Source organism: Petaurus breviceps, unplaced genomic scaffold (assembly GCF_028583685.1).
Source record: "Petaurus breviceps papuanus isolate PSGF00001 unplaced genomic scaffold, PetGlider_PUasm1.0 90383, whole genome shotgun sequence".
NCBI lineage: Eukaryota > Metazoa > Chordata > Mammalia > Diprotodontia > Petauridae > Petaurus > Petaurus breviceps.
The window spans coordinates 1,728,073-1,742,718 of record NW_027187234.1 but is presented as its reverse complement, the minus strand read 5'-3'; the positions used below and the strand labels follow the sequence as shown (position 1 = coordinate 1,742,718).

Genomic DNA, 14,646 nt, shown 5'->3' with positions numbered 1-14,646 from the left:
TGTAAAAAAATATTTATAGCAGGTTTTTTTTGTGGTGGCTAAGATTTAGAAATTGAGAGAATACCCATTAATTGGGGAATGGTTGAACAAGTTGTGGCATATGGTTGTAATGGAATATTATTGTGCTATAAGAGATGATGAGCAGAATGATTTCAGAAAAACCTGGACTTACATGAACTGATACAAAGTAAAGTGAGGAGAACAGGGAGAAGATAATACACAATAAGCAATATTGTAGAATAAAAGCATGAATGACTTAGCTATCCTCAGGAATACAAAGATCTAAGGTAATTCCAAAGGACTCATGAAAAAATGCTATCTGCCTCTGGAGAAAGTAGTGTTTTCTGAATACAGGCAGAAATAAACTTATCTTTCTCTCTTTTTTCATCTTTCTCTTTCTCTCTTTCTTTAAGCCTTCTTGCAAATAATGATTAATATAGAATCTTTTACATTATTGTATATGTATAATCTAAAACATATTGCTTATTGTCTCAGGGAAGGGACAAGAGAGTATCGGAGGGATAGAATTTGGAACTCAAAACTTAAAAAAAACCCAATGGAAAAACCCAATAACAATAACAACAAAAAAAAAACCCAATGAATGTTAATAATTGTTTTTGAATGCAATTGGGGAAAAATAAAGTATCATTTCAAAAAAGAGATCCCCAAATGAAAATTCTCAGGAATATTATAGCAAATTCAAGAACTCCAAGGTCAAGTAAAAATGTTGTAAGAAGCCAGAAAGAAAGAAATCAAATGTTGTAGAGACACAGTCAGGATCATACAAGATTTAGTGGCTTCCACATTGAAGGATTAGAGGGATTGGAATATGATATTCAAGAGAGCAAATCTAGGATTACAACCAAAAATCAACTACCCAGCAAAAATGAGTACAATACTTTAGGAGAAAAATGGATATTCAGTAAAATACAGGACTTTCAAGCATTCCTGATGAAAAAACCAGGACTGAATAGAAAACTTTACTTTCAAGCACAAAATTCAAAAGAAGTATAAAAAGGTAAACAGGAAAGAGATATAAAGAATTCGATAAGGTTAAACTGTTCACATTCCTACATAGGAAGATAATACTTGTAACCTTTAAGAATTTTTTCATTATGATGGCAGTTAGAAAGAGAATACATAGAAGGCACAACTGTGAATTGAATATGATGGGATGATATCTAAAAAAATGGAGTGTTCAGGAACAACTAGCACTTCTATTTGTAAAGGCTTTCCAAGTCCTTTTTAGGGATGCTCATTCATTTTTAGTGTTCACCTGTCACCTAGTTCTCACTTGTTGCTCCAATAATCTGTAGCCTGCACAGCTGGCACACTGCAGTAAACTGTCTTGGCAGATGAGCTCAACCAGATTGAGATAACCTACAGGTCTCAAACCTGTTGCTGAGTCAGAGGAGTGTGGCTATCCCAAGCATGTAAAGACTTCACCTGGGGGAAAGGACAGATCATTCATTAATCAGTTCTACTATCCAATTCCATTTTATAGGTGAGGTCTTCCCATTCACATTTACAGTGATGATAATTAACTCTGTATTTCCCTCCATTCCATTTTCCCTTATTTATCTTTCTCCATCTCTTACCTTTTACCCTCTACTTCCACATAAGTGCTATATTTCTGATCACTACCTTCTCCAATCCACCCTCTTCTCTTAGTCCCCTCCACTCTTTCCTTATTCCCATTCCTTTTTACTTCCATATAGGATAAGAAAGATTTCTATATCCAAATGAGTGTGTATGTTATTACCTCTTTGAATCAGTTCTGATGAAAGTAAAGTTCAACATTGCTTGCCACCCTACCCTTGTCTTTCCAACCATTGTAACAGCTCTTTCACACTTTTTTAATGTGAGATAATTTACCCCATTCTATCTCCTTTTTCACTCTTCTCTCAGTTCAGTATTTTTTTCTCATTGCTTAATTTTGTGTTTTTGGATATCACCCCATCACATTCATCTTATCCCTGCATGCTCTATTTATACTTTATGATGATAAAGTTCTTAAGAGTTACAAATACCATCTTGCCATATAGGAATATATACAGTTTATTCTTATTAAATTGCTTACATTTTTTCTTTCTTGTTTCTTTTTTACCTTTTTATGTTTCTCTTCAGTCTTTTATTTGAAGATCAAATTATTTTATTCAGTTCTGGTCTCTCAATTAGGAATGTTTGAAACTCCTCTATTTTGTTAAATATCCATTTTTCCCCCTGAAGAATGATACACAGCTTTGAAGGGCAGGTGATTCTTTGTTGTAATCAGGGCAGGTGATTCTTGGTTGTAATCCTAACTCCTTTGCCTTCCAGAATATATTACAAGCCCTCTCTTTGTGTAATGTAAAAGCTGCTAAATCTTGTGCAAGCCTGACTGGGATTACATAATATTAAAATTGTTTCTTTTGGGCTCCTTGCAGTATTTTCTCCTTGAGCTGGGAGCTTTGGATTTTGGCTACAATATTCCTGAGAGTTTTCATTTTGGGATCTCTTTCAGGAGGTGATTGGTGGATTCTTTAAACTTCTATTTTGCCCTATGGTTCTAGAATATTGAGATTATGTCTTCAAAAATGATGTCTAGGCATTTGTTTTCAATCATGCCTTTCAGGTAGTATGATAATTCTTAAATTATTTTTCTTGGATGTATTTTCCAGGTCCATTGCTTATTCTGTGAAATACTTTACATTTTCTTCTATTTTTTTCATTTATTTGATTTTGTTTGATTATCTCTCGATATCTCATAGAATCATTAACTTTCACTTGCCAATTTTTACTTTTTAAGGAGTTATTTTCATCATTGATCTTTTGTATCACTTTTTCCATTTGACTAATTATACTTTTTAAGGAGTTCTTTTCTTCAGTGAGTTTTTGTTCATCTTTTTCCTTGTGGCCAATTCTGCTTTTTTATAAGTTCTCTTCAATGGATTTTTGTTCCTTTTTACCATTTGGCCCATTCTGTTTTTTAAGGTATTCAGTATTTTTTGTGCCTTCTTTACCAAGCTGTTGACTCTTTAAAAAATTATTTTCTTGAATAATTCTCATTTCTTTCCTCATTTTTTTCCTCTCTCATTTTCTCTTTAAAATCTTTCTTTGAATTCTTCCAGAAACTCTTTTTTGGGACCTGAAACCAATTCACATTTTTCTTTGAGACTTTTGATGTAGCAGTTTTGACTTTGTTGTCTTCTGCTGAATTTGTGTTTTTATCTTCCCTGTCACCATAGTAACTTCTATGATCAGGATCTTTTTTGGTTATTTGCTTATTTCACCAGTTGCTTATTTCTTACCTTTTGAGTTTAGTTTAAGTTGGGCTCTGCTCTTGGGGAGGAGGGGACAGTGTCCTAAGCTTCTGTTTTTTTGTGAAGCTATTTTCAGAGATAGTTCTGGGGGCATGTAAGTTTTCAGTTCTTTCAATGTGGTATGATCTAAGGAGAGGTGCGTTTACTACTCTTTTGGCCTGTTCACAGATCTATGAGTGATCATAAGCACACTTTTCTGCCCTGAAACTATGACCACGGTCCCTGCTCCCCTGAGGCCACAAACTCTGGTTACTAGTGCTCTTCTTCATTCTCTGACTGTGAACCAGGACTGTGACCTGGATCTAAATATGGGCAATACAACAAAGTTCTGCACTCTGTGCTAGCAATGGCTTCTCTGTACTCTCCTTCTGACTAGTCTGATCCCTTCATTGTCCATGGACTGAGAGCTCTAGAAACTATTGCTGCTGATTTGGTTGGCCCCAATGTCTGCTTCTGTCTCACCAGGGTATTGCTTGTGCTAGACTGGGTTACATTCTCATTCCAGTTCAACAGACTTTTCCTGCTTGCCTTCTGAGCTATCTGAGGCTGGAAAATAGTTTCACCCCATCTTTTGTGGGTTCTACTACTCCAGAATTCATTTTGAGGAGTTAGTTAAAGGTATTTGGAAAAGGAATTCAGGAAATCTCAAGTGATAAGTGCCCCTATCTTGCCTAGGTTGGAAGTGCAGTGGCCAGTCATGGGTCCAATCCCATTCCTGACTGGCTTCAAAGGTTCAGCCAGCTCTACGTCTGGCCTGGGCCGATTCACCTCTTCTTCAGCAACCTGTTGGCTCCGCATTCCTGAGGGTTATATCCTACAGATCTTTAGCCCTGCTACATATCAAAACTCCTGAACTTATGCTATGCTTCCAACTTCAGCCTCCCTTAATAACAGGGTTCACAGGTATGCTCTGCCATTTTTAGTGAATGTAGGTTTTGGTTATGATCTAATCTGAAAATCATATTAAACATATTGTAATAGTAGAAAAATTTTGTGGGTTCTTTTGAGGGGGAGACTATGCTGAGATCCATAAGACATCCTCATAACAGGCTTGCTACATCCTGTTAATCAACAGTAACTGATTTATTATAAACAAATGTGGGTAGATGGGTGGCTTAGTAGAGCAGGGAATTTACTACTGGCAGATAGGGATTTGAATGGGGGAGCATTGTTCCATTCAAATTAGGAAGTAAGGTTATGAGAATTCAACACCAAAAAGAATGATTGATTAGAAATTGCCTCTAATCTATTATGACAACTAATTTCTGAAATGCTGCAGAAACTATGAAGGAACACTAATTTGGGGTGTTTATAAACAGCTCCTCCTGGTGGTTTTTCTCTTCTTTCTTTGATCCACTTAGAAGTAACAAAATAGCAATATTTCTTTAGATATCTTTTAAATACCTGTTTTAGGAAATCATGCTGTCTAACCAGTCTTTAAGGTCTGTCTCTATAAAGTTTTTTTTTTTAGATGTACTTGGTGTTTGCCCAGATCCCATGTTCTTTTAATCAGTCAGAAAGTTTCAAGGGAATACCTTCATTTTGGACAATCTTCCCATTCTTTTAAATTTGAGGTCCAGAGATAATTGCACTGTTATAGAAAATGCAGGTCTAGTTCTTTATCTAAATTATGAACAATTGGCTGCTGTGGGGAAGTGATTTTCTGAAAAATGAAGAAAATCCATCTCAATTAATTTCTTCACTTATTCCTTGGGATTTCCTAAATATACTATCATGTAATTTGCAAAGATGGATGGCTTTGTTTCCTTTTACCTTAACCATTCTGGTCCTTATTTTTGTCATCTGTAAAATGAGGGAGTTGGACTAGATGACATACATTTCCCTTGAAATTTGCATCTATGATCCATTGAACCCATTAAAAGTATTAAGTAGCAAAAAATGAAAATTATTAGAACTCAAATTTCTATTGCAAAACCAATGATTCTGCCTGTACTATATAAAGCTGTTTCTCAGAGGAATGAAAACTTTCAGGGTTTCTGATGTACTTTGTTGTAGGGCAACTAGTTGGTACACTTCATGTAGACTCTGGAAGACATGAGTTCAAATATGATGCCTGACACATACTAGCTATGTGACCCATGGAAAGTCACTTAATCTTTACTTGATTTGGAGATTATTCCCCAAATATAAAATGAGACAATAATAGCACCTACCTATGAAGATTGTTGTGGAGATCAAATGAGTTAATATTTGTAAAGCATTTGGGACAGTGCCTGGCACATAGTAGACACATAATAAATGCTTATCCCTTTTCTCTTTCCTATTTCTTGGGTTCACAATTTCCCACTTCATGGTACATCCCAACCACAGAAAACATTCAGGCAGATCAGACAGAAATGACTTTGGAGTTTTATTGCTCATTGAATTCTTTTCTAGTATGGGAACAAAGTCTGGCAAAGCTTTATGGCATGATGTAGTAGGCCATTAGGTGGAGTTGGATTACTGCAGAATGAGCTGAGAAAAGTGGTGAAATAGGGTGAAGCTATTTCATTTATAAGGGACTTAGCATAGTGTAAATGTTTGCAGGAGCTAGGGGAAAGAGGTAAGGAGAAGAATATATAAGAAAAAAAGACTGAACTATGTTTTAGGCAGAATCTTGCTAAAGATGAATTTACTAATTAAATTTAATTCTATGCATTTCTTCTTAAGAGATAATGAAATGCAAAAAGGAACAGAAATGAATTCCCCCTTTGAGAACCTCTCTGACATGAACTATTATTGAGTTACATTCTTCAGTACTGTCAAGAAGAAATAATATTATACAATAGGATAAAACATAATTATAAATCTCAGGTAATAGTTTTATGATCAGTGTTGATTCATCAAACAGAATAATATAAACTGTTGGCACATCCTGGAGAAAGGGAGTAAGGGATAAGGGGGGGGGGTGGAGATAGACAATGACCTTAGATTAAGGTGGAATCACTAAGCCTGGTTACTACCATAATACACTTTCCAAGAGTTTAGGATTTCTCCTTAAACTGTCACCCAGTTTTCCTTTCTAAAAGTAGTTAAATCTTTGGTAAGGGGGTGAAAGGTTTTTAGTACAGGACATTGTTTTCCTAGAAGTTTGATTAAGTACAGATAAGGTTTCCTTCATTCAGGTAGGACTAGAAGGAATTCAGATTGGCATATTGAGAAAAAATTATTTCTTAATCTTCCTAAAAGGTAGGATGGTTCTTAGTGTACTCCCACTGGCTAGATGAGAAACGTTTGTTCCTATAGTACAAAGTAGTACTTCATGATTAATGACTGTTTGACTGATTAAGATGAGGAACCTGAAGCTCAGAGAGATTATGATTACCCAAAGTCATACAGATACCAAGCAGAAGAACCATGATTTGAACTGATTCCAAATCCAGCACTCCTTCCTCTTTACCTCATTGTCTTTTTGTCCCTTATGATGATTTAAGCTGTTGGGGAATGGACAAGGGAGAGAAATGATAATAGTAATTATTGCCATTAGTCTTGAAAGCAGTCTGAAAAATGGGTCTCTTTTCCATAGTCTCATCTAATTATCCAGGACCTATTTAGAATGTAAATAAATAGAGCTGCACTAGTATTCTGGAGCATTCAGGTCTCAGGTCCTATAGTATCCAACTGGGTATTTATTTTATAAAATTGTAATTGTAGAAAGAGAAGAGCACCATTCTGGCTGGTTTCAGGAGTGAAGGCAAAAGAAACCAAGAAGCATTTAAAATTACTGAAGTCTATACAGTATAATGGCCAAAAATATGGGCATGATTCTCCAACCTCCAAGTTGCCTCACCAGTAGAAGGAAGGTTGCCTTGGATTGCTCTTTCAGAGTGAGGTCTTATGGAATTATTTATGGCTTTTCTTCTTGGAATTCTATCTAAAATGTGAACTCAGTTCTCTAGAGGAGGGGGAAATAAACTTTCAGCATACAAATCTCTAACAAAGAAAGAGAAATCTTATTAATGTAACTATGTACAAATGTATATGTATACATACAAAGGCACAACTTCAGACCACCTTCATTTCACTCCCCAGTTATCTCCCTTCCAGCGGTTAGGTGACAGAGTAGATAGAGTATTGTATTTCAAGCAAGGAAGAGTTGAGTTCAAATCCTACCTCAGGGAAGCCCATCAATCGGGGAATGACCGAACAAATTGTGGTATATGAATGTAATGGAATATTATAGTTCCATAAGAAATGGTGAGCAAATGGACTTCAGGAAAGACTTGCCTGAACTGATGCTGAATAAAGTGAGCAGAACCAGGAGAACACTGTACACAGTATTAGCAACATTGTGCTTTGACTGACTTTGTCAGACATAGCTTTCCTGAGCAATGCACTGATCTAAGACAATTCCAAAAACTCTTAATGGAAAATGCTATATGCATCTAGAGAAAGAACTGTGGAGTCTGAATGCAGATTGAAGTACTATTTTCTTGTATTTTTTTGTTTTATTTCTCATGGTTTTTCTCTTTTGTTCTGATTCTTTCACAATATTACTAATATGGAAATAAATTTAATATAAGCATACATGTATAGCCTAGATCAGATTTAATGCTGTTTTGGGGACAGTGCAGTAGAGGGAGGGGGAAAAATTTAGAAGCCAAAATATTATAAGTGCGAATGTTGTAAACCAAAAATAAGTAAATAAATAAATTTTAAAGAAGAAAAAAATAAGATCAATCAAAGCTTTGAAGAAAAAAAAATCCTGCCTCAGACATTTAGCAACTATGACTCTGGCTAATCACTTAACCTCTTTCTGTCTTGGTTTCTTCATATGTAAAATGAGGTAATACCACCTATCTTCCAAAGTTGTATGAATTTCAAATGAGATAACACATATAAAGTGCATTGCCAACCTTAAAGTGCTACCTAAATGCCAGCTATTGCTATTTCCAGATGCCATGCTGCCACACATATGATCTCCATAACCACCACCTTCCCCCTTCCATTTCTGGAAAGATGATTAGATTAATTTTGTCATAACTCCTGAAAAGGCAGTTCAACCTATTCCCCTTAAAGCTCCATTCTTTATTCTTAGAACTTTACAAACACAAACACCAACTCTTGACCAGGCAGTCACTATTAAAAGCACAAATGTACACATACACACATATGTATATGTGTATGTATGTGCATATATATGTATGCGTATATGTATGTGAATATATGTGTATACACATATAGATATACCATGTACTGCCTTGAGATTTTAGGCAAGTCACTATACCTCTTTTTGTGTTAGTTTCCTCATCTATAAAACATATTTTATGTAAAATATAAAATCAGACTAGATGCGTTTTAAGGGTCCCATCCAGCTTTAAATTTTTGATCCTAGGAAAGTTTTATAGGGCAAGGATTAGTTTCTTGGTCTGGGATTTCCTCTAACATTAACCTTAGCTTTGTTTCTTGACATGGGTCCAATAAACTTTTTCTATATTCTTTCGAGTGCACTCATCATGAGTATGACTGTTTTGCCTAGTGTTAGCAGAATATGTCTTCTTTTGTTCCTTCAGGAGGCATATCTCTGTTCACTGTGCCATTTGCCAGAGAAGTTCTTTGTATGGGATCTGATTGATCTGAGGAGTGTCCTTTTTTGATCTTGGTCTTCTATACATGAGGAGATATTCTGTAACAAGGTGGTATCAATTTAATTGCCCTTGATGTAGAAGTCTTTCTACCTCTTGTATTGGCAGGGTTCCAATGGTGGATCAAAGTTAGATGGCCAGACTGAAAATAAAGAATATGTATTAGCATACTAATGAATATATTCTCACTGATAGCAAATTCTTATTCCTTCTGTAAAGTTTTGGTTTTTTTATTACCTTTAGGGCCCTCTTAAAGCACACAGTCAATCAGCAATATTCTGTGGTAGTTTAAGATAGAAAAAAATGTATTTCACATAAGAGGAAGGGACAGAGAAAAAGGAGTATCAGCCAATGGAAAAAAGAGGAGAATTTAGAATGCAACTAGCAAGATTTATTATCAGAATAAAAAGAATTCCCTGTTCAAAATCAAGAAACAAGGAGAAGAGACCAAATCCTTTTTACAACTGTGAAAGACCTTTTTAGATAAAATCTCAAAGTGTCTTATCAAAGGACAGCAAATAATTGTTACAGCAGTGAATGAAATTATCTATTTTTCTGTGTCCTTGTATAGAGGTTAGGAACTTTCCTAATATTAGATTATTAGGTGTTACTACATTATGATGTCCTAAACTGATTGTGGTTCCTATTTCCCTCCCACACATTCCAACCTCTACTTCAGTCAACCAACTTTGTCTTTAATTTCACCATTAAGTGTTATCAAAGAGATACAGTCCTTAGTCTTCCTTTATTGATGTCTTCCCCAAAAGATTAATCAGCTACCAATTCACTGACTGAGCTGGCCTAAATGATTTTATTCATCTTTATCAACCAAGGCACTGTTCATGAGTCCCTCAAAACCTAATCCAGGTTTCAGATACCATATGTGTATACACCCATGCAAAACCTAGATCTAAGGCCCTTACCTTGGTGTTTGGTTTGGAATATAAGATATTTAACCAAATAGCATAGCTAATAAAATGATAAGAAAAGATCCCCCATGGATTTACATGCCATATACACATGAACTCTCCTACAGGTTACTGCATCAACAATGGAGAAGGGCACATAAATAGAGAACACTTGTAATGAGGGAACTTGTGTGGAAGGTTGTACATTTATAGGCATGTGTAGCCAATGTGAATTCCTTTCCAAGGCAATTAATGCCTTTATTATGTAACCTTGCAATATGCTATCATCACCCTGTTGGCTGCTGGTCTTTTCTAGGTATTATATCTCCATTCTCTGTAGAGTCATCTCTATTGGCCATCTTCCCTGGTCATATAGCAATAAATTCTCTCAGCTACCATCTGTTGGGTTTCAGCCATTTCAGCTCTTTAGGGCCATGCTGTCTCTGCTACCATCTCTTGAAATGTAGTGACTAGAATTGTAGTGGCAAGTTTCAGCCCCTATAACACTTACAGATATCAGTCAATAGCTGTAGCCAATTACTCAACTAAGATTAGTTTAGATTTATTCTTTTGACTGCTTTTCTCCTGTTGCCAACTTGTCCTGTGTCCAAGAAAACAGGGTAATTTGGCTTCCTTTTAACTTCTGTTCAAACTCACTTTAGGTATCCTATCCTGTAAAGCCTTATAACTTGTGTATATGCCTCACATGAAGAGATTTTCCTTTGATCTTAAGACCTTTAGTGAATGGCATGCAAATGAACTAAAGGACTAGATTTATTCTTTTGTTAGGTTATTTTTGTTTTCAGATTGTCTCCATATCTATCTCATATTGGAAGTTTAGCATCTACTCACCCAGCCATTCTACTGCTGTTCAGCTTTGATGTTCTTAGTTTCTTACCTGGACTGGTTTGTCCTTTCTTAGGCATCCTGATGATCCCTGATTTGAGGGTGTATCATTTTGATGCCAGAATTAATATGGACATCTGATTGGTTTTAACCCAACTACAATTCAGCCTTATTCACCATGAGGTGAAACCATGCTATTCACCAGGCCTTTAGTGACAAGGATTACAGACACATACCAGTACTACCAGCTGATATAATTTATTCTTAAATGAGAAAACAGGCACCTGCAAGAGATTGAGACCAATCCCTAACTTGGTATGCCAGAAGATTTGGACCTGAAGGGAACTGTTTAGACAATGTAGAGTTGGGGTGAAATGTGAAATACTGATTTAGTAGTCCCACATCTTCTCCAGTATTTATAATTTTCCTGTTTTGTCATCTTAGTCAATCTGACAGGTGAGATGTGGCACCTCAGATTTGCATTTTTTTAATCAATAGTGATTGAAAGCATTTTTTATATGTTTATAGATATCTTTAATGTTTTCCTCTGAAAGCTGTCTGTTCATATCCTTTGATCATTTATCAATTAAGGAATGACTTGTATTCTTATAAATTTGACTCAGTTCTCTGTATATTTTAGAAATGAGGCCTTCATCAGAGACACTGGTTGTAAAAATTCTTTCCCAATTTTCCACTTCCCTCCTAATCTTGGTTATATTGGTTTTGTATGTACAAAAACTTTTCAGTTTAATGTAATCACAATTATCCATTTTGTATTTTGTAATACTCTCTATCTCTTCTTTGGTCATAAATTCTTCCCTTCTCCATAATATGACAGGTAAATTATTTCTTGCTCTCCCAGAGTGCTTATAGTATCAGCCTTTATATCTAGATTGTGAACCCATTTAGACTTGATTTTGGTATAAGATATTGGTTTATGCCCAGTTTCTACCATACTATTACCCAGTTTTCCCAGCAGTTTTTGTTAAATAGTTAGTTCTTATCCCAGAAGTTGGAATCTTTGGGTTTATCAAACAGTAGATTACTATAGTCATTTACTATTGTGTCTTGTGTACTTAATCCATTCCACTGATCCACTCCTCTATTACTCAGCCAGTATCAAGTGGTTTTGATGCTCATAAACATTTTTATGTTTTGATTATCTAAAGTCTCAAACTCTTAGGAGAGTATAACAGTAATTGTGTTACATCTTCTGCTTAAGTTTTTCTATGTATTAGTCTTGTATGTATTAAGCATTTTTTTTGTGCAAAAGCAATAAATAGCTGTCCTGTTCCTTATCTATATTTTATAGTTCTACTTTCCCTTTAGGGAAACTCTAGATATAAGCCAAACTAAGCTTTCAGTAATTTTTCTCAAGGCTCTATAGCAGTACTATAAAAATCTGAAGAGTATGAGAAAAAGAGCTTGAGTCTCTTTTTCAGGTGGTCAGACTTTTGCAAGAAATGAACCTGCCCATTCACTTGCATAGCTCCAGAGATAAGAGACAGCTTTAGTTGAGAGGGAAAGACTAGCACTCCACCTATTTGAGCCCAATATTGATTGATATTGTTAGATAAGTATGATGTCACACTCAAATACACACGTACAATTAAATGTACAAATTCAGTGTTAAAGAACTAATTAAGACAGTGTAAATGGACCTCCTATGTTTGAGGGAATACAAAAGAAAGATGGGATCAGGATCAGGTAAATTAAAGAAAGACTATTTTTTGTTCTTCCTTTAGCTCAGAATGTGCCTTCAGAAACAACTGGAATTAGGAACTAGTCCATGGATCAGAGCTTAATCCAACCTCCCAAACTGTGGCAAATGGTCACTTACAGTAACTTGGAAACTAGCCCATCCCATTACAGAATGATCTGTTGCTCTTGGAAATGAGCCTTGGAAGAACATGACAGTAGGCATCAGTGGAGCATAGCTTTCCTTGGAAAACTGAATAGTTGGGCAATTATCAACAAATTTAAGGTCACTAAGGGCATGAGATCTCTTACCTGATGTCTTTAGTGGGACAACCTAATTTTAGAGAGGGATATATTTATTTTAAAAGCACAGGTGAATGAGATCTGGGTGACATTCATAAGAATAACCTCTATCTTTCTTGACTGCTAGAGGAAGAGTGAAAAATTCTGTGAAGATGAGGATTCTGTTGCTGATTTTGGGCTTATACCTGTCCTGTACTTTTCAGGATCAGACTACTGATGTAGAAGATTTTGATATGACCAAGGTAGCATAGGGCACAGTGTTGTATCATTGGGGGTGGGAATATGAGGGTGGAAATTTACAGAATTGAAATGGGACAAGTTAGTATGGAAAAGTATGGATCATGTGAATTTTAGTTGGCATTACAAAAGGTATGGAACTAATTGAAATTATGAACATGTCTACAAGTATTTGTGTATATGTGTATTATCCTTCTTCCTGGTATTCAAATGGATTCTTTTTTCTCTTTGGAAAAGAGTTTACTTGAAATATTACATATCACAGTTTATTTATAATAACTTTAAATCTAATCCTAAATCCAATCACCTTAATGAACTGAACTCTAAGACTTTTTGACCTTGAGTTTTCATATAAATCACTCCTGGGTATGTATATATGTGTGTGTGTGTGTGTGTGTGTGTGTGTGTGTGTGTGATATAATAGCATGTTTCCAATCTTTGGAAATAATTTCCAAAATCTTCAATCTAATTCAGGGTAGGGTGGCATAAATCACTATGAATATTCACTTCTGGTTTACTTAGGGGTGAGGGAATTGGACGAAGATGGAAGAGGGAGCAAAGTGGTTCACTGCTAAGATACCTGATTGGATTATTTGTGGTAATTTAAAAACTCTAGTTAGCTATACTGGATAGTTCTATCCGTGTCTACTCAGGGAATATAGAATAGTAAAGTAAAATCACATTCAGTAGGACTGAGCAGTTTCCTCTGAGAGGAAAGAGCATTTCAATTTTGGAAACTTTTCCTAGTTTTAACTCTAGTCTACACTTCCTGAGGTTAATGACTTGAGTATTTCGCTTTCCTTCTGTTGGCCTCCATTTCCCCTATGATTAATGGAGGAGTTTGGATTTCTAAGTGTTTTTCTAATCTAAAAAGGAAGGTATTTCTGTAACAATGACCATTACAAATTGCCTGCCTTGCCTTTCTTCCCTTTGCAGGGATAATCAAAAGATGAATATAGTCTGATGAAGGGGCTTGAGAAATATTTGTTTATGAATTAATGTAGTATGCTTTGTAGTAGTCACTAAAACACCACAGTAAAATCTCTGCTATTCAGCATGGATATTGAATGAATATATCTAATGCTCTGGCTAATAGAAAATTGACACATAGGCTTATGTGATCAGAAATTTTAGGTACCACATCCTTATGAACACCAATTTTCATTAAACACTGTACATTCACCAGCAAGGTTTATACTTCTTTGCCTTTTCCACAGTGCCTGACACAATGCTTTGCAAATAGTTCTTGTTGATTGATATCTGAAAGATAGTTTCATGGAAATTTCAGCTTGGCCAGACAAAAGCTAGGTTTGACTCTATTTGAGAATCATAGAAACCCAGAACTGGAAGGACCTTTCATGAAGCATTTATGCCACCTCCTTCATTTTGCATCTAATGTAACTGAGCCTGGAGAAGGGAAGTGACTTGCACAGTTATTTATATAGAGGAGTTGGGACTTGAACCCAAATCCCTGGTGCTCAGCCTAGCATTCTTTTCACTACCTCACACTAAGAGTTTTTCAAAGACAAGTATAGACTTTAGAGGAGGAAGGAGACTTATAGACTATGTACTCCAGCACCTTCATTTTACAAGTGAGGAAAATGAGGGCCAGGCAAGTTAAATTGATCTCTTAAAGTCACAGGGCCTTCCTTGTGTATAGTAATGAATTAATAATTGAATATTTGTTGGATGACTGACACAGCCCTCCAAGAGCTGCAAAGAAAGGAAAGGAAAGGAAAGGAAAGGAAAGGAAAGGAAAGGAAAGGA

General features: G+C 35.7%; 1 protein-coding gene across 1 annotated transcript in view; it reads left to right on the top strand.

The window, feature by feature from the left end:
* The window catches only part of LOC138177295 (major urinary protein 4-like), a 63,532-nt gene that overhangs the window by 45,494 nt on the left and 3,392 nt on the right, over positions 1-14,646 (top strand). The window lies entirely within an intron of this gene.